The 21,730-nt window shown below is 39.2% G+C and overlaps 1 protein-coding gene and 1 long non-coding RNA gene across 7 annotated transcripts in view; one reads left to right on the top strand and one right to left on the bottom strand.

Moving 5' to 3' along the window:
- slc8a1b (solute carrier family 8 member 1b) overlaps window positions 1-21,730 on the bottom strand; it is a 221,889-nt gene that overhangs the window by 130,796 nt on the left and 69,363 nt on the right. The gene's annotated exons all lie outside the window — the stretch shown is intronic.
- LOC129166807 (uncharacterized) lies at window positions 14,435-16,219 on the top strand. Of its 3 annotated transcripts, none has more exons than XR_008565715.2 (4): window positions 14,435-14,498; window positions 14,769-14,843; window positions 15,429-15,879; window positions 16,120-16,219. It is a non-coding gene; the product is annotated as an uncharacterized lncRNA (long non-coding RNA). The 3 variants fall into 3 exon arrangements; XR_011515688.1 differs by lacking the exon at window positions 14,435-14,498 and having other exon boundaries at window positions 14,680-14,843; window positions 15,429-15,533; window positions 15,686-15,879; XR_011515687.1 differs by lacking the exon at window positions 14,435-14,498 and having other exon boundaries at window positions 14,680-14,843.

Below are 21,730 nucleotides of genomic sequence, written 5' to 3'. Positions count from 1 at the left end.
CTGCATCAGCTGACGTATTCCTTAGAAAATGTAACTCCACCCCTAGTCAAGATTTGAAAAATGCTATGAAAGTGGGCGTTACCAGGAGGCACAGAGTGGCATGGCCAAGTGTGGGGAATTTCCATCCTGGGAGGGAGGGGGAGTGGGAGGAGACTGTACCGATGATGTGAAATTGTACCTGCCCCAGTTAATCACAAGTTTAAAATGCAGTAGCCGCAGTTCTGCCACAGGGGGCAGCACTAAGACGTTTTAGACCTAGATTCTAGATTTAATCAAGTTGACACAAACATGTCAAAAAATGTTCAGAAACAGAATTATTGCACTTGTAAAAACCCAATTATACAGTTTATAAGCAAAAAGAAAGTTATTTTGGGGTTTAGTTACTCTTTAAATTTGAAGCAAGTAAGCGGTAGTCTAACGCTGCTGGTTGGTTCTGGTGGGCGCTCCTATTGCACTGAGCTCTGCGGGGCAGGGGGCGTGCTTAGAAAAAAAGAAGACGCATCACTTACATTTTATCACAGTACATGATGAGACAATTGCTTTTACGGATTTCTGACAAAACACACATAATTTCTGAAAGGGGAAAACTTCAAAAAGCAGCCTTAACTTCTTGTAGTAAAGTTCAGATCAGAAAATCTGAGGTTAAATCTTCAAATTTAGAACCAATGAAAATGCAGAAAACAGGCAGAAAGAGGAAAACGGTGGGATCAGTGAACTGATTAGAGGCAAACTTAGACAAGAGGAAAAAGGAGTGATGAAATTATGAACATAAAGGAGAAGCAGATGGACAAGATTGAACTATGAGTAATGACAGAAAATCACAAATGAAATAAAAATGAGGTATTAGATGTAGGATAGCATTAGAGGACAGGAGGAAAGACAAAGCAGAAGAAGGGAGCAAGAGATCACAGGCAGAAACATACAGGAAGGTCTGAAGGACAAAGGAGAGAGAAATAAGTAATGACAGAGGACAAACGGAGAGAAAGAGACCGAACAGTAAACTAAGCAGACAGGCCAGGGACAAAAAGAGATGGGGAGAGAGAGAGGGAAGAGTTACCAGGCAACAAAACTAAGATCTGTGTAAAGATAGAAAGCTTAAGAACAGAGACGACTCGCATGTAACCCAAAGCAAAAAGGACGTGCAAAAATATCAACGTGGGGATATACTTTTTCAAGTTTAGCTTTAAAATAACTGATCTCGTCTTCAAACCCTATTGGGTCGAAGTATAAACAGTGTATTGACGTAGCCAACAAGTGCGGAGTAACCTTCCACTTAATTAATACCATTAGGTTTAAAGAAATGCATGCAGCGCAGTTCATACAGAGATAATACTTGAGCTGATCACACAGAAGATCACATCGGCTCCCACAAATGCAGAAGTTTGTGTAAATAAAAAAATATAATCAGTTGATCATGCATTGCACCAAGCTAAGATCTTGCAGAGCTTTAGTCCGTGAGGCAGACACCTTGTCTACTTTTAAGAATAGGCTTAAAACATTTTTATTTGATAGGGCCTATGGTTAAAATCTGATGCTAGCCTAAATCTGGACAAGTGGGGGAGTAGAGGGAGGTGGAGTGTACAGTCGGTAAAGACGGCTCTCCCTTGCCCTGCCTCCAACATGCCTCCATCTAAAAGGCTAGGTTATCCAGAGTTATCTCTGTAGTTATGCTGCTATAGGCTTAGGCCTTGTCCACACGTAGCCGGGGATCTGCCAAAACGTAGATATTTTTCTACGTTTTGGCCTGTCATCCACACGAAAACGGAGTTTTTTCACACAAAAACGGATCTTCTTAAAAACTCCGGCCAAAGTGAAGATCTGCGTTTTCTCCGTTTTGGGTGTCTGCGTGTGGACAGACAAAACCGGAGTTTTAAGGTCTGCAACGTCACTTTCCGCGACAAAAAAATGCTGACATCACGTGTGCGACCTGTGTTTACACTAGCCGACAGCATGGATGCCCTCAGAGCTGCGCTCGCTTTATCAGTTGTCCAAGCACTTTCTGCTTGTTTGTTTTTGCAAGCAGAATTACTGCTCCTTGCGGAAGACCACAGACGAAGGACGAGGTTAAGAACGAGGGAAGTACTGCCGCCTACAGGTCTGGCATGTTCTTAACAACGTATTTATTTGGGCACATGTGGACAGAATTTTTTTTTTAAACAAGGTGGTGTAGATGCAAGTTTTTGGAGGGGCGGATATTCGTTTTTAAAAAACCCCGGCTACGTGTGGACTAGGCCTTAGACTGCTGGAAGATACACTGACCACTTTTCACACTCTACAAGTTTCTTCTACAATCTGCTCTTTAACTATTTTCTGCAATTTCAGCTGTTAACTTTATTTTTCTCTAAGTGTTTTTCTCCCCAGAAGAAGCTACAATGATGTTCTGCTGAGCTGTGGTGGCATCATGGAGGGCCATTGTCTAGCACACTGCTGCTAACTACTTAAACATTCTCTCTCTCCTGATAAGTTTTTGCTTTCCTTGACGTTGGATGTGCTACTGCTAGTTTATCCATTTAACTATAGATTCACTAGGATAAATACAATAAAGTTTATCTCTCGCCAAATAGAATATTTACTAAGAAATCACCATGTAACCATAGAAACACTACTTGGTGTGTGTGTGTGTGTGTGTGTGTGTGTGTGTGTGTGTGTGTGTGTGTGTGTGTGTGTGTGTGTGTGTGTGTGTGTGTGTGCGTGCGTGTGTGTGTGTGTGTGTGTGTGTGTGTGTGTGTGTTCTGTCTTCTCGATCACCAGTGAATCGTGGAGGATGGCTGCTTATACTGAGCCAGGATCCTCTGGAGGTTTCTTCCTGTTAAAACGGAGTTTTCCTCTCCACTGTCGCTAAATGCTTGCTTAGTATGAGGATTGCTGTAAAGTCACTCAGTGACTTGATGCAATTTGCTGGGTTCCTTATATAGGAAACATTTTTTCTGATTGGCTTAATGAACTGACCTGAATTGGAATGTTTATTATGTGAAGTGCCCTGAGATGACTCTTGTCATGACTTGGCACTATATAAATAAAATTGAATTGAATTGAATTGCTCTGTTGTACCCTCCGAGGGAGGTCAACACATCGTAGTAAATGCTAAAGATGTTTCAGATGATCTTTCTGCTCTCAAACTAATTAGATTTTTTGGAAAATACAAGATCACCTATTAAGACCTCTGGCTGACAGGAGGTTAATCAAAAGCCTGTTTCATTTTTCAGTCAGACTGATTTAGAATCGTCACACACTAATCATTTAGCAAATTTAACATGGTAGGATTCAGACACACACACGCACGTGCGCGCGCACACACACACACACACACACACACACACACACACACAGACACGTGCCAGCTATTTAAAAAGAAAATACATTGTGAATTTGAAATAGTTCTAAGTGCTCTGCCTTCCAAAAGGTAGCTTTTAATCTAATTTAAAACACACACACACACACACACACACACACCCACACACACACACACACACACACACACACACACACACACACACACACACACACACACACACACTCACTAACTAGACAGTTAAGTTAGTTTGCAGTTGATTGCTTCTCCTTCAATCGCTCTGATTGGTCACTGAATGAAACGCTCATTAGCACAGCTTCATTGTCAAATGTCTCAATTTGAGCCCACCCACCCACCCACACACACACACACACACACACACACACACACACACACACACACACACACACACACACACACACACACACACACACACTCAATTTTCCTAACTGTACCATATCTTCAAATGTGTCCTTTAAATTCCATAGCAACACGCAGGACTTCAAAGACTAGTCTGGGTATAAAATATTCATCTGCAGAGTGGCTGATGTCTAAAGAGGACAAAGGAAGCAGAAATGGGGGACCTACCGTCAAATATTAGCAAAATGTAATCTTAGCTGGAATTACCCTCATCTTGTCGTGATTAGCAGGAAACGTCAGAAAGCAGACATCTTCATCTCCACCCCACCTGGCTGACAGGTGCTTGTGGAGCTTATCAGAAGAGTCTTTCTTGGGTAGTTTTACCCTGAAGTGTAAGTTTGTCCCTACCAAATGTAAAATTATGGACTAATACTTGTAGGCCAAGAGGAATAACTTCTTGGTTTCTCTTCTCATGTTATATGGCAGAACTCTCAGCAAAATCTAGAAGAAAACCTTCAATTTGTGATTTTTTTTATGGAGTCTTAAAAATCATAAATAAATCACATGGTCAATTATGCATATCAAAATGAGAGTTGACAGCATAAAGAATTTAGAATTAAAATCTAAAGTACTTCCAATGTGTAATACAAAGTAAACTACTCAGGAGGAAGATGAATCTAGACCAACCATAGCAGTAGCAAAAGATTATGCTCAGCAAGCTGGTCATTTTTTATGGCAGAGCTGCAATGGAGCAAAAAGAAAACAGAGATGGCTGCAGCTCAGGAACAACGCTTGTTTGAAGCAGCTTTGGACGATCTGGAGTTGGGCTTTTCTTTGAGACATGAGCAGATAGAAGTGATAAGCCTTTTATTTAGAAAAATAACGTATTTGCTGCTTTGCTGATGAGATGATGTAAAATATGTCTCATTGTTTGTTGCTATGATTGGTCCAATGGCATACAGAGACTGAGAGACAAATGTAGATTTCTCATGACTGAGCTCTGTCTATAGGTTGTGGCCAGTCTATACATTTACTGGTATATAGTTACTTGCCAGGACAGAAAAATGCCACTTCATACCCAAAATGAAGTGAGTTTGGTGGTCCTCAGTAAGCAGCTCCAGGCTGCTCTCAGTATTAATGATCTGCCTAAACACATTTGTTATAGCTGCTTGCAACACAGATCAATAAAGCTAAAAAGAAAACTGCTGTTCATTTTAAAAAAATAAAATACACATGTGTCAGTAAGAAACCAATTTTTAAACTGGCGCTGAAATGGGACTCTTTTCCTCACAAGTAAAATGTCGTAATGAAGTTGTGTGTGTCAGTTAGGGGAGTGAATTCATAAGATTCATTATGGATCAGACAGAAGCCTTTACACTGCAGACAGAATTCAATGTTCACACATGAGCACATTAATTACATCAACTGAGACTCACTGTGTGTCTGATTAAATAAGTGGGATCTGATAGAGAGGCATGAATGACTGGGCGCATGTAAAACAAGGATTTCCTTAGAGCATTAAATTAAAATGCATGTATGTTTATGTAACAATCAGCATGCTAATAGCATTTTATAGGACTAAAATAAATAAGACAGCTTTACTAAATAAAAATGTTAATTCGAATGTGGGAGGAATACCGGGAGGGAACCCACGCATGCGCAGGGAGAACATGCAGACTCTTGCAGAGAGATCCCAGGCCGGAATGTGAACCCAGGACCTCCTTGCTGCAATGCAACAGCGTCTGTCGAGTTGATTTGGTTTCTCTGAATTTTCCTTAGGTGTGAGTGCATGGTTGTTTGTCCCGTGTGTCTTTGTTTCGCCCTGCGATGGGCAGGTAATCTGTCCAGGGTGTACCCCGCCTGTTTGCTCAACAACAGCTGGAGATTGAAGCGAGCGCAACCCTGCAAGGAAAAGCTTGTTTAGAAAATGGATGGAAAGATGGATATATGGGTGGATGGATGGACAAATGTTAATTATAACTGTTTATCTCAAATATCAAAAATTGTGATGCACCGATATGAAATTTTGGGCCGATATTGATATCCGATATTAAGGCCACTGTTATGGCCGATAACCGATATTTGCCAATACCGCTATACTGACATTAATGCTTCTACAATCAGCAGATTTTGAATAGAATGATAATTATTAAAGCTGAATTTACGTTATGTACACACACCACACACATTCACGCTTCTGAGATGATTACAAGCACTGTCACATGACTAAACAAAAATACATATTCCCTCACCTTCTGTAACAGGTAAACAAATGGAGACAAGATGGAAAAAATACCGGTTGTTAATATCGGCCCAGTTTTATTTATCGGACCGATACCGATGTTTAAAAAATGACTAGCATCGTACGATACAGATATTGATGCCAATATATTGTCCATCCCTAATCAAAAATAATATAAAAAAATTAAAGGTTTTGAAATGAATGGTGACTTTTTATACAAAGACCTTTAGCACCAATAGTTTTAGACTTATTAACGCATTCAGGTCGCTTAGAACAAATGTTAGTGCTTTATAATTTAGCAGAAAACCTTTTTAACCATTGAAGAACCAAAACCTCAATCATCTTATTTTTCCTAGTCATAATTATTTTCTGTCTGAGCTGAATTTTAGTTCTTTAGCCAGAACCCCTCCAACCAGAAATTTCCAAAATCCTTCATTACAACTTGTGCAAAGAAACACTTAGACATAATTTAGCAGTTAAAGAACTTTCAAAAAGTCATTCAGTAGGCATTACGGTGTGGCTTTTTTTAAGGTGCAATATGAAAGAATGAAGTAAGAATTGAACACGAACACCATAACGACATCTAGTGTGTGGAGGTTGTAGGTGCAACAATAGAAAAAAAAAGTTTCCAGCTGTCGGGATACCAGGTTTGCTGCCGATAAGTTAATGGCAGAGTCAGCCAGTCCCATGTCCAGTGATGGATCGTACAGGGTAGGGACGAATTTCTACTAATACCTTTATTTTACAGCAGTATTTAACATTACAATGTCTTCTGGGCTCAGAAGCAACTGTTTGACTTGCTGAGTCAGCCATTTTCCACAATGTCAGCCTCGCTGGGCTGAGCGGATAGTTTACTGTATTTGGCAACCCACAATGATGCCCTCTGTTGGCTGGCAGATGTAAACATAAATCCAGTGTCATGCCCATCAAAATAAATATTTGATAATTTTTTTATTAAGAAAATTTTTTAAGGAAATATGGTACATTCATTCTGAACACCTCTAAACCCCCGGTGGAGGAATTATTATTTTTTAAATATAGCTTTTTATTAAATTGTTCCTTATTCAACCTTTAAGTAAGACTGACATCCTGTGGTCAAATTTGGTAACTGCATTCCACTTTTTTAAGCATAAGTTACTTTCTCACTGCTTTTCTGTGAGTTTCATGGATGTCACCAGTTACAAAATGGCTCCTGAATGTAGATGGAGAGCAAAGCCAAGGCATACATAGTAAGTTGATACGTAGATAAAAACATTGTCATATCTGTTGTTAGCACTCTTGGATGTTTTACGCTAGTGAGCACTTACAGTGATTACGGTAGTATGCCCCCAGCATTAGCGGAAGTGTGGTTGTTTGCCATCTTGCGGTTAGCTTGCTGTTTTAGTTCTGAACAACTCATTAAAGGAGGTAAAACGACTGACTTATTCACTTCACACACATTTCATTGTAGTATCGAGTTGTTGGTCATTGAAAAAGTAGCTCGAGACATTTTTAGAGTAGAGTTTTTGCTTCTAATTCATCATAGTCATTGTTATCTCACAGTTAGCCTGTAGCCTGCGTTACATATTATTAGAGTAAAAGGAGTATGCAAAACTATTTCAGGGGCAATCCTGTTTACTGGCTTTGGTTCTAATCTAATTTGGTTCTAAATCTGGAGCTTTTTGCCCGTTGGTGTCAAATTACAAATACCAGCGGTGCAGTGTTAGCTCGACGCAGACTCAGCAACTTCAGAGATTGCAAACAGTAACTATGTATCTCTTTATTTACGTTTTTTGAAAGGAGAAAAGCCGACAACCCCTCAGCTGGCTGAGAAGGAAATCTGTTTCAATGCAACCTTTCCTCCAACATTATTGAGGCTGTTTAGCAATTATTTTGCTGTAGAATACATACATATTGCTCCTTTAACCATGAGTATTTAACTTGCAGGTGCAGCCTGCAAAATCATATTTTTATTTAAAATGATCATATCCACTCATGAACCGCATTCAAACCTTAGGCATGCAAGCACACAAAAGTAACAGGATTTGTGTTTTCTCAAACTGTTTGCTTACATAAACTAATTTCATGCTACAGCCTGTCAACTGTTCTCATAGGAACATAAAATGTTAGCAAAACTGCAAAGCAGGCACAGAGCCCGTCTTAAATAGCTGGTCGACAGACCCATACTCAAATCATGACCTCACATAACAGAGCCTTGGTTGTTTGTAGGAGAATTCAGCAACAAACTTAAACCTAAATCTGTGTCAACCTAATTTGTTAGTTCCACTGACCACCAAAAGTGTTTGGAGCCAAGCAATGTGTACTTAGGATTCTCCAGAGAATCAAGAAAATTATGGACAACCCTGAGCATTCTCTTCACAAGATTGTCCGACAACGGAAGAGTGTCTTCAGTCGCTTCTTCAGTTTCGCTGCAGCACTGACCGTTACTGCAGATCCTTTCTGCCAACAGCCGTTGTAATATACAATAAGTCTGATGACTTGATTATTATTATTATTCTGAGCTACTACAGCAATCAATTTCCCTCTGGGATTAATAAAGTATTTTTTAATTTAATTGAAGTTAATTGAATTATCAGCCAAACTGACAATATTAAACCAGGCGTGACCTCAGCAAGAGGGGATCTTTAGCTTGTTCTGCAACAAGGCCTTTGAGAACTAATTGGGCATTAGTGTTTTTAAACACAGCCAAATAGGGGTTTGCAATGGTAGCTTTAACTTGGACAGAGTAGTTAAACCATCCTCATTAGGCTTAGTTAAGATTTGGTTCCTCAGCAGAAACAAAGAACACTGAATAGAAAGAGAACAAATGGTTATTTATTGGCCTGAATTTGCAACGCCTCACAACGGAGCTTGTTAGTGACTTAAAGACAAACAAAATTCCCCAGCAGGCCTCACCACTGTCGAGTTGTCACCATTGAATCTCCTTTTTTGTGATTTTTATCTTGTATTTTGCCACCATTTTGGCAAAAACAAGAGATTTTCTTTCTATATACAAGCAATACAACACAAGAGAAGAGTCTCTGCTCTACATTTTCAGACAAAATGATGCGCTTCCCAGAAAGGCGTTGAGACGATGAGAAAAACCGAGGGCATAATCACCATCACTGTGGGAATTATAACATGCACTCGCACACACACACAACCCCCACATGTCTACACCTGTCAGAGTTCAATGTAAGTGAATACCCTGCAGGATACGCGTCTCCATGCATTTCCGGTTGATATGTGATGTGCATGCACGTGGATATATCGTAGCTGCTGTGACACCGTTAGGTTTCTGCACAAATGCTGCTTTGATACTGAAAGCACGGAAGACAACGACAGAATATGAGAGCAGTGTTCAGCAGAGATTCAGAAATACAAGAGAGATGAGAAGCAAGCAGAGATGCTTTTAGAGTGTAGACTCAGCAAAAAGCTACAAGAGTTGGTGGATTCAAGGAACTTAAACGCTGCAGAAACTAGTAAAATAAGAAGAGAGGGACAGATGATAGAGACTTAGTTTGCTTTAGAATGAACAGTCGTTACCATTTTCTCATAGGGTCATGTCAAACACGGGGGAATTTGTGTTTTTCAATTAAATATATCCTTAATGAGTATATATATATATATATATATATATATATATATACACACTTTTTTTTTTAACAAATAAACAGAGGTTTTCTGCCAGCTCGCTGTCTTTTCTGCCTTCTGTGCCTCTATAGATGTTTCTAGGCCATTTTGAGAGTGCTGAAACACCCCTAACAGCAACCGGATTAAGAATGTATTTAAGATCTGTTGCCCAGCTAGAGGTGCTGTTTTACGAATCAGAGGCACTGCTTCAAGCCACAACCACAGAAATAGGGAGAGGGGTTAAAAGGTGTATTTTTTATGCCTCTAGATTGTGCCATCTGAGAAAATAACTCATGATTTGTGCTTTGAAGCAACAACAAATAGTTTTTTTTACTTTAAGCTAGAACTTTAACATTGATCTAAGTGATCTTTGAGTTAAAAAATGTGCTCTATAGGGGGTGCTCTTTACCTGCTTTACGGCTGTAGCCATTATGCTAGCAGTTATCTTTTTCAGTTTGCCGATAGTCAAAAAGCACAAGAAGAAGAAAAAGAAGTAGTTTGCTTTTCTGTTTACATCATGGCAAAGCCTGGAAGTAAAAGTAAGAGTAATGTATTTTGAGGTGAAGCAACGAGCTAAAACCAGAGTGAAAATCAGCACAGCCTACATTTGTTTTAGGGAGCTAAAGGAGGCTACAAAATAATGGACTGATGGTGATCTGGCTTTGTTCCTACTGGACTTGTAAGTAATAATATCTTTTGTCCAACAATATGGATCTTTTTCTTTGTGGTTTATATTAGTATTAGTTGGCTCATGTTAATGTTAGCTCATTGTTAGCACTAGCTACAGCTGGCTGTAGCAGGGTCGTTTACAAAAGCTGTAATTCCACTTTTGATCAGTAGGGCGGAGGAGCAGGAAACAACACACTGTTACTTTGAGATGTTGCTCCATCTAGACCAAATAAGAAGAAACCATGTGTATATAAAAGAGAACAGTCAGTGACTCAACCACGTAATCAGATGGGACAAAATTTGAAGGCGGATTAAGACAAGAATCTAAAATTCTTAACGTTTAGAACATCTGCATGTCGACGTAAATAAAATGGGTTTTGAATTAACTTATGTGAAGTTCCATTTTTCACCTTCTCCATCAAATTCATCTGCATTTCTTTAGAGACAATTAACCAGGAATACATGAGTGCCTGTGTCTGTTTACACTCGAAATTGATAAGTAGGTCAGATATTGCTGTGTTTTCTCCACAGCTCTTCTAATTCTGCTGAAATGAAAGGCATGACAAATGTGTGTACACGAACACACGCTCTCAAACAGCGGCTTTCTGCTGAGTACCATCACATTAGTTGATTAAGATCTGCCATTAGCTGCCTTATAGTTGCACTTCTCTGTGTGTGTGTGTGTGTGAACAACTGTGATTTTTGGTCCCTTACTGATGGCGCGGGTATTGCATCAGACATGCACCCAAACACACCAAAGGCTTTTGAAATTTTCTCACACATGCATTTGATGTAAAATGCAGACAAAATGATATTTTCCTTGAGGAGTTTCTTCCAGCAGCTGTGGAAAAGTTGATTTAAAGCTACATCACTGAGTTTAAGTCAAGGACCAGGCTGCTTGTTTATTCGGTCATGATGCAAACAATAAATGCATGATATCAAAACACTTTTTCAAATGTCTAGAGTGATTTTTAGGGTTGTGAATGGTGCAACGGCTAGTAAAACACACAGAACTACACATTTTAAGTACAATAATAGTTCTTTTATATTATGTATTTTGTATATACAGTAAGAATAATGATGTAAGTAATAATATTATATACATTTCAAAGCTGCTTGCTCAACCACGGAACTTCTGCAGTTAATCTAGTTAGAAACCAATAATGAACTAAATGGTGTGCAACACACACACACACACACACACACACACACACACACACACACACACACACACGATCAGACATCAGTGTAGGTAGATGCTATTAATATGTGGTTGAACCAGGACGGTGGAAGTGGGGAACGGAAGCAGGCCAGTATCCGCTGGGAGATGGATCTCTGACCCCATTTTAACTAGAATACTGCTGGTATTGTCAGTGGGAATGACATGTGGGAATAACAGACAGGAAGGCCACTTGCTCTTTGAGAGAGTCTGTCTCATAGTCAAGTTAGATTCCGACTCTTGTCACTGATCCAACTCACAATGCTGGGCTTCAGGTCTAATGGGAACAATCCTCAACTGATTGGTTTCCTAAAATAAAACAAAAAATTAGCAGGTAAATGTGACTGTGGAGTCCAACAAGTGCAAATGAAGTTAGATTTTTTTATTTAGTCATTACAAATGTAGCTACAGTAGTGAACATGCAGTTAGCTGCCAAACATATTTACCTAAAATGAAGGTAGCGCTTTATAATGTCTGCTGAGGTATAGTGATTTAGTCTGCGTATTCGTAGCTATCTTGATTCAAGATAATGGCATAAGTGGATCAATTCACAGAAGTCCTCCTAATGAAGATGCTCTGAGCGTTTCAGTAAAATCCATCTAGTTCATGAGATGTTTTACTAAAAAAGGGACAGGGTTGGCTCCAATAGTTAATGGCAATGGTTAAGGAAAGACATTGCTCAATGCATAGTGTTTAACATTTTAACGAGTATGTGAATGGGGTGTCTTTCTACTACACTAAACATCTATCAAAGGTACATGGACAGGTGAAGCCATCTTTATGTTTGCCAAAGGTAATTAGCAGTGGTGACCATCTTGATTTGGACTAATAAATTGCTGATTTACGTCAAATGTAGACTTTGATAGTTTCATTAAGGTATTTCCAGTCATTCATGAAATATTTTGCTGTTTCTACAAATAAACAGAGTGACAGCCAACCGTATTATAGTCTAACTTCTGCCTTTCAGTGCCTATATCAGGGATGGGGAACCCTGGCACCTTGAGGGCCAGTACCCTGCATGTTTTAGTCGTTTCCCTGCTTCAACACTCCTGTGTCACTGGTTGAATCACCTTAACTCTCAGCAAAAACAATACTGTACACACAAAATGCTTTTACTCAGACATTGCCTGTTCAGACGGGAAATCTTGCAAAATAAATTTACGATAAGCAAATGTGGAGGAGGAGCACCTTGCAGCACGCACCCATCAGCTCGTTTTCTGATTGGCTTACATGTCCCATCAATCAGACGATCAGACCAAGAAAATTTTACATGTTTCAAAGCCCGGAGTGGTCTCGATTTCCTTCAGAGCGGACTAAAGCAATCTTAAGACACAACACATAGTAAGACAATCTGATAAGATTATCTTAAAGGAGCATGGGGCAGGAATTGTCCAAAAACAAAAAGTACATGTTCATTCTTGAGAAGCTTATGGGTGATGAAGCATTTTAAACTAAAAAGAATGATGAAACCAATTTATCATTCCATTTTGTTAATCAGGCTGTGTGCTGCAAAATGCAAAACATTCCTGATCCGAATTTCCCGCGCTGTTTTACGGATATGACGTTAATTGACGCTTCAAGCACGTTCTCGACAAGGTTCAAACCCGGAAAAACATTTGGAAGCTTGCTAGGTGGCGGTAACGCGTCTTTCACTACTAGCCACGTTAAAACCCCAAACAGAAGAGGAAGAACCCTGGAAATGGATTCTACAACTAGCAAACGACCAAGCACAACTCAAAGCCCACTAAAGAGTGGCACAAAGAAGAAGGTTTTATCAGCGGCATCTCGAGAGTCAAAAAGAAAATATGATAAAAGTCGGTCAGGGACCCAAATATCTATTGGTTACGCTCTGGAAGAATGGAGGCTGCTTCAACTGGATTTGGGCCTGAAAAAGGATGCGGACATGGCGCATTTTCTAGTGACCAGGTAAGTGTTGGTTTCCTTATTTCTGCTGTAGGTTTCAGTAACGAGTAGGTAAACATATCAGAGCTGTATCTGCACAATTTGAGAAAATAAAATAAAACTTATGGATTTAGATAATGCTGATTTAGGTAATCTAACAAATCTTTGTGCAGATGAACAAGAAACTTATCTAAGCTAACGGTGTTTAGCATATGGCTTCCTGATCAGTTTGAAAAAGCTAAAAGCAACCAAGGAGAAACCGGATCACTTCTATGTTTTGTGGACGACACGCCGCATGTGTTTGGAGATAAATGGATGTTCCGTTTATTCTGACGAGAAAAGTAAACAGAGCTTGATTTGATTATATGACGTCACCGCTCAGCCGGAGAGAGCTAGCGTGCGTTAGCATGTTAGCTGCGATCAGGCTTCAGTTTGTAGAAGAGAACGGACATTTTCCAAACCAAAGATGAGTCTTTAGAATTATGTCATATTTGATCTACAGTCCAACCTCTAAGCAGGACTGTTACTTTAGTAGATGTTATTCGTGAGGTTTGTGTAACAGAACCCCATCGGAATATATTTCCCTAGCGCTATTGCTGAGAATAAATAAAATTAGGATTCATAAGAATAAATAATAAGTCAGCCATAACAACACGTTTGACTAAAAGTAAAGTTGTGCAGAAGTTTGTGTTTATTTTTCAAAATTTGTCCAGTTGAATGTAGGTCAGAATAAAATATGTTTGTGAAAATGATAAATAATTTTTTTTATAACTGACCTGCATTTTCATATTACTAGTTGTGCCACAGGTAAAGATGCTTAGCCGTTATTGATCTATGTAAACAGAAGGTGTAGAGTCTCAACCAACTTGTTGACATTTTTGTTTAAAAATGTGTTTTCCAGCTACCGGAAGAAGCAGGCTCCTGAAACTGCAATTCAGGGAGAACAGCAGCTAAAATGTGGCATCGATTATCTCCAACTGAACCTATGTCTGAGGGGTTAGTATCTTTTCTGTAAAACAAATATTCACGTTTTTGTGCTATGATATTTCATACATTAAATTACACCTTGCATATCCACACTTGGTTCAGAACTAACATCACACCACAAAACACTTCTGACATTATCTTTACAGGGAAAATTTTCTAATGGCTGGTGTTGAGGCCTTAGCTGATGACCTAGATTTGGATCCTTTTGAAGAAAGGTAAATTTGTTCATGAGAAGTCTTGCCATATACGCAGGAAATTACTGCTGTGCAAAAAAGATAAAAACACAATAGATAAGCAAATATAGGTCATTATATATATTTATGTATGTTGTGAAGTGTCAATTCACAGCAGATTGTTGTTATTTGCAGAAAGAATTAATGACAGATGTATTGGGCTCCACATTTATCTCTTTAGAATCAGTACCATTTCAGGTAAGTTCCAGTATTTATCTTTACGTACAACAAATATTATTGTGTTGTCTGTAGTTTCAAATCCATGGATCTAGCTACGGATGCAGTCCAAATTGATGAGGACCAAGCAAACAACTTACTCAACAGTGTGTGAGTTGCAATGTCTTCTTATCTAGGGGTGGGCAATATAAACGATATAAGGTAGAAATGATATATAATTGGGTAATGATAGTTTTTGGCTATATCGCAATATGGCAATATTGTGATAACACATGACGTCACTAAGATGTGCACCCTGCTGACAATGGGACAACAGAATGGCGGTGACTGCAAGCATGGAGTGGGCGGAGGAGGAGGTCTATATGCCTCAAGTGGTATATATTTGCCACATGAGGATATCTAAAAGCATGTCAATTTGACATCTATAAACAGATGAAAAAATATATCGCAATATATATCGTTACTGCACATGCTTCAGATTATATCGCAATATAGATTGAGGCCATATTGCCCAGCCCTATTCTTATCTACACTCTTTTTTAAACTCCAAAGTCTTAAAACAATATATTAATTCTACTTTTATTTATAGTTTTCATAACAGAATAGAACTGTTATGAAAACTTTGTCAGGCTGACGAAGTTTGCAGCCGCAAACAAAACGTTGCAGGTAAATAAAACCCTTCTATGTTTTAAAAAGAACTAAAAGATGGAATTGTTGTTTTATCCTTGTTCACAGGCTGGGATCCTAAAGGGAATTTCCATCCTACTTGTGTGGCTGAAGGACATCTTCAGCCAATTTTGGTACATTTGCCAGAAAGCACAACATCGTGATATGTTTAATGTAAGTATTGTGACATCTTTTGGACAACAAGACAACAATGCACATTGACATAATTACCTTTCTTTTCATAATAGTGCCAGCTCTCGTGTTTCTGTTGGTGAGCGCTTCTGTCACATGCAAAGTTTTCAAATAAAACTTATTTTTTCTGTTAGGACATGTGGGTGGGTGTGCTTCACCATGTCACAGGGAAGCATGAATGGACCCGTGGCAAATGTGACCATGGACCACTTGATGCAACGACCAGTGATAAAGAGCTCATGGTGCCATGATCTCCACCACACGAGGCTCTTAAACGAATCATGTTCAACAGACGCTGGTTGAAGGATGTCACCAATCTGACCTTTAGGTATGTTAATAACATTTTCATAAGCAAAAAAGCTAAAGTGTCAATATCAAAGCTGACAATTTACATATAGAAATGACAATTGTGGGTGAAAAGGCAATCAAAAGTGTGATTCCTAATAATCTATAAAGTTGTAGCTTTTGTTTTTTTCACAGGTCAACTTCAGAACTGGAGAGTTTCCAGAATTGCATTCTCATGTAATCTATGTATGATCTAATGCTGCTGTTCTCTCTCTCTATAAAGGCCCCAGCTACGTGAAGCATCAAAAGACAGGAATGACTTCTTTCATGCACACAGATTTATTAGAAATTAAGAAAAAATACTATGTACAAATGCAAATAACAGAACTTTTTTATACATAAATAAAAATAAATATATTGCACAAACTGTTTATTTTTGGGTGAAAATGCTGTCTTCAGCTAAAGTTATTTTGAGGTATTGTGCTGTGTTGGAACTACTGTAGTTGTAGATAAACGGTTTGGATTTTTAGGTTAGGGTGCCCTCAGTCAGGAAGACGGTGTCCTGGCGTCTCTTGCTGAAACTCCAGGATATCCAGCATCACCCCTGGAAGACGGGTCACCACTCTCTCAAGAATATAATCTCTCTCCTCCTGGCTCAGGTGTTGTAAAGCTGTCTAGAAATTAAAGAGCATATGTTTACATGACTAGATTCATATCTCCAGTGAGTGATGTTTTCGTTTTTGGCATCTCTATTATTTTATTTTATTTTTTTACACAAATGGCTACAACCAACCTGCATCTCAGCTATACTGGCAGCTCTCAGCTGTGCAAGCCGGTCTCGGTCCTCTTCTTTGAAAGCTGTTCGCTGCCTACCCCGGCGCCCTGGTCCTCTTGAAGGAGCTCTGGACCTCAACCTGCTGCCCTCACCCCTTGAGCGTGTCCTTCCCCGACCCTCGGAGCGACCTTTTCCTCTCCCCTTTCCTTTAGCCCCTGGTCTCAAACTTTCCCACGACACATCAAAGTCTGTGGCAGGCTCGGGCACACTCCATCTGAACTGTCTTCCATCACTGCTTCCAATGTGAATTCCTGAAAATCAATGACAGTAATGGAAAAATGACTGTATTACCCTGTAGGTCTTGTTGATATTATGATTTTATTTTGATGCATTTTTTAACTAAACATTGATATTTATGTTCTTATTTACATTGTTGTGATGCCTGTCCTGTAATGAAATTGGTTTCACAAATGATGTCAGTGACTTGAAATTGGATGTTCTTACATGATGTATAAACAATAACATTAGCTTGTTAGTAAGCTTAGTGCAAAATAATAACTGTAATTGGTCTAAAAACACCAGAAATCACCTGCAGCCACAAAGCCTTATGCTGATAAAGTAGCATCATGTTACTGTCTTGCTCGCCAGTCACAAAACTGGCTTATGAATATTTCATAGGAAGGAGCACTTGCTTTACATCACGAGTGTCATGGCTAAATTAAAATGCTAATGTTGTCATGGAATTATACAAATATTAGACTAAAGTAACAATGTTACTTACTTCATCGCTCGACATGGTGCCTTGTTCGAGCCGCGCTCTGGCCGTACATCACTGTAACTTTTTTTTTTCTAGTGAAGAGTTTGTGCGCGCTCTCGTGCCGGGCTGCAGTTACTCACAGCGCCGAGTGCGTCGCTAATGAGTTTCGTTTCTTCATCCTGCCCCATGCTCCTTTAAGAATGATTAGGGTAATCATACTCAACATTAGGATTGTCAGAAGGAGAAGGGCTGGTGAAAAAAAAGTCAGGATTATCCTGCCGTGGCTTTACCAGGCTTTACCTACTTTTGTGGAAAAACAATTTGCTACGTTTGTGCAAATAAACTAGTGACGGTCGGGTTCACAAATCTCTGCCCTAGTTACAAATCTTCATTTGAATTCAAACGGCAAGTTGCTAAGTTAATTTTTTTTTCAATAAAGGATTTTCACGGTATATATTTTTTTATTGTCCGGAGGTAAGGGTGATGCTTAGTGAGACTTTACACAAACATAAATAAGGTTAAAACTGGAAATAATGAAGTGGAAAGAGGGAGTTCAAACTGATGGAGTCAGTGCAAAAAAAAAAAAAAAGGCTGCAGAAGGTGAGAGCAATTTGTAAGTCAGGTAGAAGAGAAGATGGGATTTTGAAAGGTAGGAATATAGAAAGAGAAGGCTGGAATTCATTTCATTAACAGGAACAGAAAAAACCCTGTTGCATTGCTCTCAGCCACTCTGTGTGTGTGTGTGTGCGTGCGTGCGTGCGTGCGTGCGTGCGTGTGTGTGTGTGTGTGTGTGTGTGTGTGTGTGTGTGTGTGTGTTGTGACAGATGTTGTATCATGCTGCTTCACAGCAGAGGACAGGCTTAAAGTTCATTAAAAACAACTCTTGACATTCAACCTCCAATACAAAATGCTTCTAAAACACTAGAAACTGCTGGCTGAATAATAAATACACCCAGATGCATTCGTTTGTGACCCATTTGGACAAGAAAGTTAAAAACCATTGTTATAGACAGGACGAGAGCAAAGATATCTGCTCATTTTCCTTTTGAAATGTCAATCAAACCGTATTAAAGAACTATCAAATATTTTCCTAAAGGTGTAGAGCACTTGTTTAATCAGTACATTTGCAGTGATCTTTAGCTGGAATGAATGCCTTGTCAGTCGTTTCGGGGGGGGGGGGGGGGGGGGGGGGGGACGACAAAAAACACCACTGCACCATTTCCAGGAACTAGAAGTGAGCTACATCACAGCTGAGCTTACAGATTTTGGAGTCTTATTTCCTGATATTTGGACATCTTGGACCAGTGGTTAGAGTGCTCAGGCCGACACCTTTACCATCGGACTACCACAACCAATACAAGAGAAAACTTGCCTAAGACGCTGCTGTAGGCATGTTTTGTCGGAGCAGGTGTGGGAGGAGTTTCATTGAAACACTTTATTTTCGGGCATAAATTCAAGCTGACAAAATAACTTGTATTGAAGATAAATGACATCTTAATAATGCTAGTGGTAATATTTTATCATATACTGTGCCTATTGCTCTCAGACGTTTAAAATAACATCATTTGGAACCTTTAATTTTATCAGTGATTAGACCTTACGAAAAAAAAATCTGAAACCACACAATGTCCACAGTTTTGTTCATGATCTCATCTGGATAGAAGTGGAAATCACCCATGGGAGGGAAAAGCAGACAAAGCCAGTCAGAGGCCCGTAGTTTCTTTAGAGTGTATCTAACATTAGCCTACGAACTCGATTGTACTTCATGAACTCTGAGTCTAATTCATTCTGAAACCACCTGAGAGACTTAAAAGGACCTTTTAGCTTTGCATTATATTAAGGCAAAACTCTTAAGTCAGTGCAGGCAGCAAAGTTCCCCACATCTCAGTACATGAGCTTATTAAAACCTAAGTCAGGTTTACTGGATGCACGGTGTAGCACTCTTCCTTCTGATTATAAATTAGAAGCTAATCTTGGATGGGAGTTCTAAACTGTACCAAGCTTTCACTGAAACATTTTCTCCACCATGGATCACAGGAACTTGCTCTCCTCTCATTTGAGGTGTGATGATTTAATGGAATATCAGTGCAAAGCAATGCAAATGTCTTTGATCCAAGCTGAAGTGATCAATTCACACAAATGAGAAATGACTCCCCTTCCAAACAACCTACAAAGCATGACAAATATAATTCCACTAAAAGATAAGAGCCTTTATCGTATCAGGTGCAAGTATTATGCCATTTCTTAGAGATAAATATGTTTGCACATCCTGCCTTGGTATGCATCAGATCTTTGCTCAAACCAGAATTCCAAATGCCAGATCAAGCTGCTATAATTTACGTGTGCTGTAGCCACCATGTAAAACCTTTAGATTGCACCAAGCTGCAGCTTGCTAATGCATTGCGTTACTTTCAGAGGACGCACACAAACAACACTTCAAGCAAACGCAAGCTAATCGAAGCAGCCGTGAGAAACATGCGTAATTAGCAGCAAGTATATTCTCATCCCTAAGACACTGTAGCCTCTATCTAAAGGCAAAAACATTACCCAAGTCATTTCCAACATTCACACACACGGCAACACTTTACAATAGGGTGCCTTTATTAACGTTCCTGATATTAACCATTAGGTGTCCTTAAGGTTAGGACAAAGAGCATGGGGGTCTGTTTAGTAATACATTACTAACATTAAGCAGCTGTTAATACTTTAATAGTTTATTAATGCTGAGTAATGCACTAAGTAATGTTAATACAGAAACCCTTATTTTAAAGTGTTACTGAACACACTTTCCTCTCAGAATCACACAAACAGCAGATCCACTGTGTTGTTAGGATTACTGACGTCTACGCGGATTCTAAGAATTAGGACCTCTTGTTGTTTCTGTGTTTATTAGACATGAAAACCACCTGCCGTCGCCACGGTGTTACCCGAATATTACAGCCTCTTGCTGCCTCCAGAGTTGACAGAGCAGGACGACCTCCTGCTGCTTGCAGTCTTCTAAATTAAGCCTAAAGCTTTCTTTAGAACCCTTTAAACATTTTAACAAAAGGCTGCAGCACCTTTCACTTTCCTTTGGCATCCCCAGTTCCTTCTGAGCTTTAGTCTTCACCATTTGATTTATTTAAAATAAAGTGCTAATCTGAAAATGAGGTTATTAATAAATGTCCATCCGTAAAATTATCCTGGAGGTTACCTATCTTTTTAGTTTTTTATTTATTTATGCATTTTAAATAACTCATTAACTGTTACTAGATACTTAGTTCACACAACCAAGGGCGTAGGAACCGGGGAGGTCAGGTGGTACGTGTCCCCTCCAATATTGGACAAACGTGCATTTGCCCCCCCCCCCCAACCCCCCCGATGAAGTTCAGAAGGAACCAGTTGAGGGTGAGACAGGGAGAGCCAGACCTGCTGAGGAGCAGGTAGGTGCTACAGTGAAGAATGAGATGGTTTTAGGTTGCTGATGAGGAAGATTTGAATGTAATAATAAGTGAACACAGTTAAATATACTGAATGTAATCCCATAACAAGTAGGGCTGGGCAGTACGGTTTAAGAATAAATTACATTCTGTACACGCTTCCTTAGAAATATTAGAAAAATAAGTGTTAAACTCTGCTTTCTGGTGCATTTAGACTGCAATTTTGGCCACTGTTTTTTTTCTTTTGTCCATCTGAAAATTAATGTAGTTCCAGCTGTTGTTGTAAGTGAATTATTTCTTTTTTCATTCTGTCAGAAGCAAACAGATTTTTCTGATTGTTGGTCAGCATTGTTGGCTGATGTAGTCTAAAATATTCTGATGAGTCAGATCAATTCAGACTGAATATTCACAGTTTTAGTCTTGTATTAAATCTGTTTACACATCTCTACCCATATGAATAAGATAACATATCCTACATTCATACTATTAAATAAAAATAAAACAGTACTGACACATAAACAGCTTTTTTATAATTAAAACGTTCACGTTGGCCTGTAGTCACCTGGATCTGGCTAATGGGGAGCCTAAGTCTCCTCCCCTTCTGGCTGGCTCATGGGTCCCCGATCAAAAAAACAACAACAGAATGTTAGTGAACTGGGCTATAAACATTATTTTCTTGTCTTTCTGGGCTTTGCCTTACACCCAGAGTCACATCTGTCAGACATTTCTAATCCTAGAATTTCACCGTCTATCAGATTTTCTATCAGAAGCTAAAGCAGGAGATAGCGGCAGGAGACTATGTTCATGTTCAGCCTGCATGAAACACTCAGTGACACTTTAGAATCAGAAATAATCATTAAATGTATTTTTTTTCAGTGAAGTTGACCTACAACAGATTTGTTAGATTTCCAAAATGTGTCCCCCCCAATATTAAACTCGTTCC

Source organism: Nothobranchius furzeri, chromosome 12 (assembly GCF_043380555.1).
Source record: "Nothobranchius furzeri strain GRZ-AD chromosome 12, NfurGRZ-RIMD1, whole genome shotgun sequence".
NCBI classification, from domain to species: Eukaryota; Metazoa; Chordata; class Actinopteri; order Cyprinodontiformes; family Nothobranchiidae; genus Nothobranchius; species Nothobranchius furzeri.
Note: the sequence above shows the minus strand (reverse complement) of the source record. Positions and strands in the feature narration are given on the sequence as shown.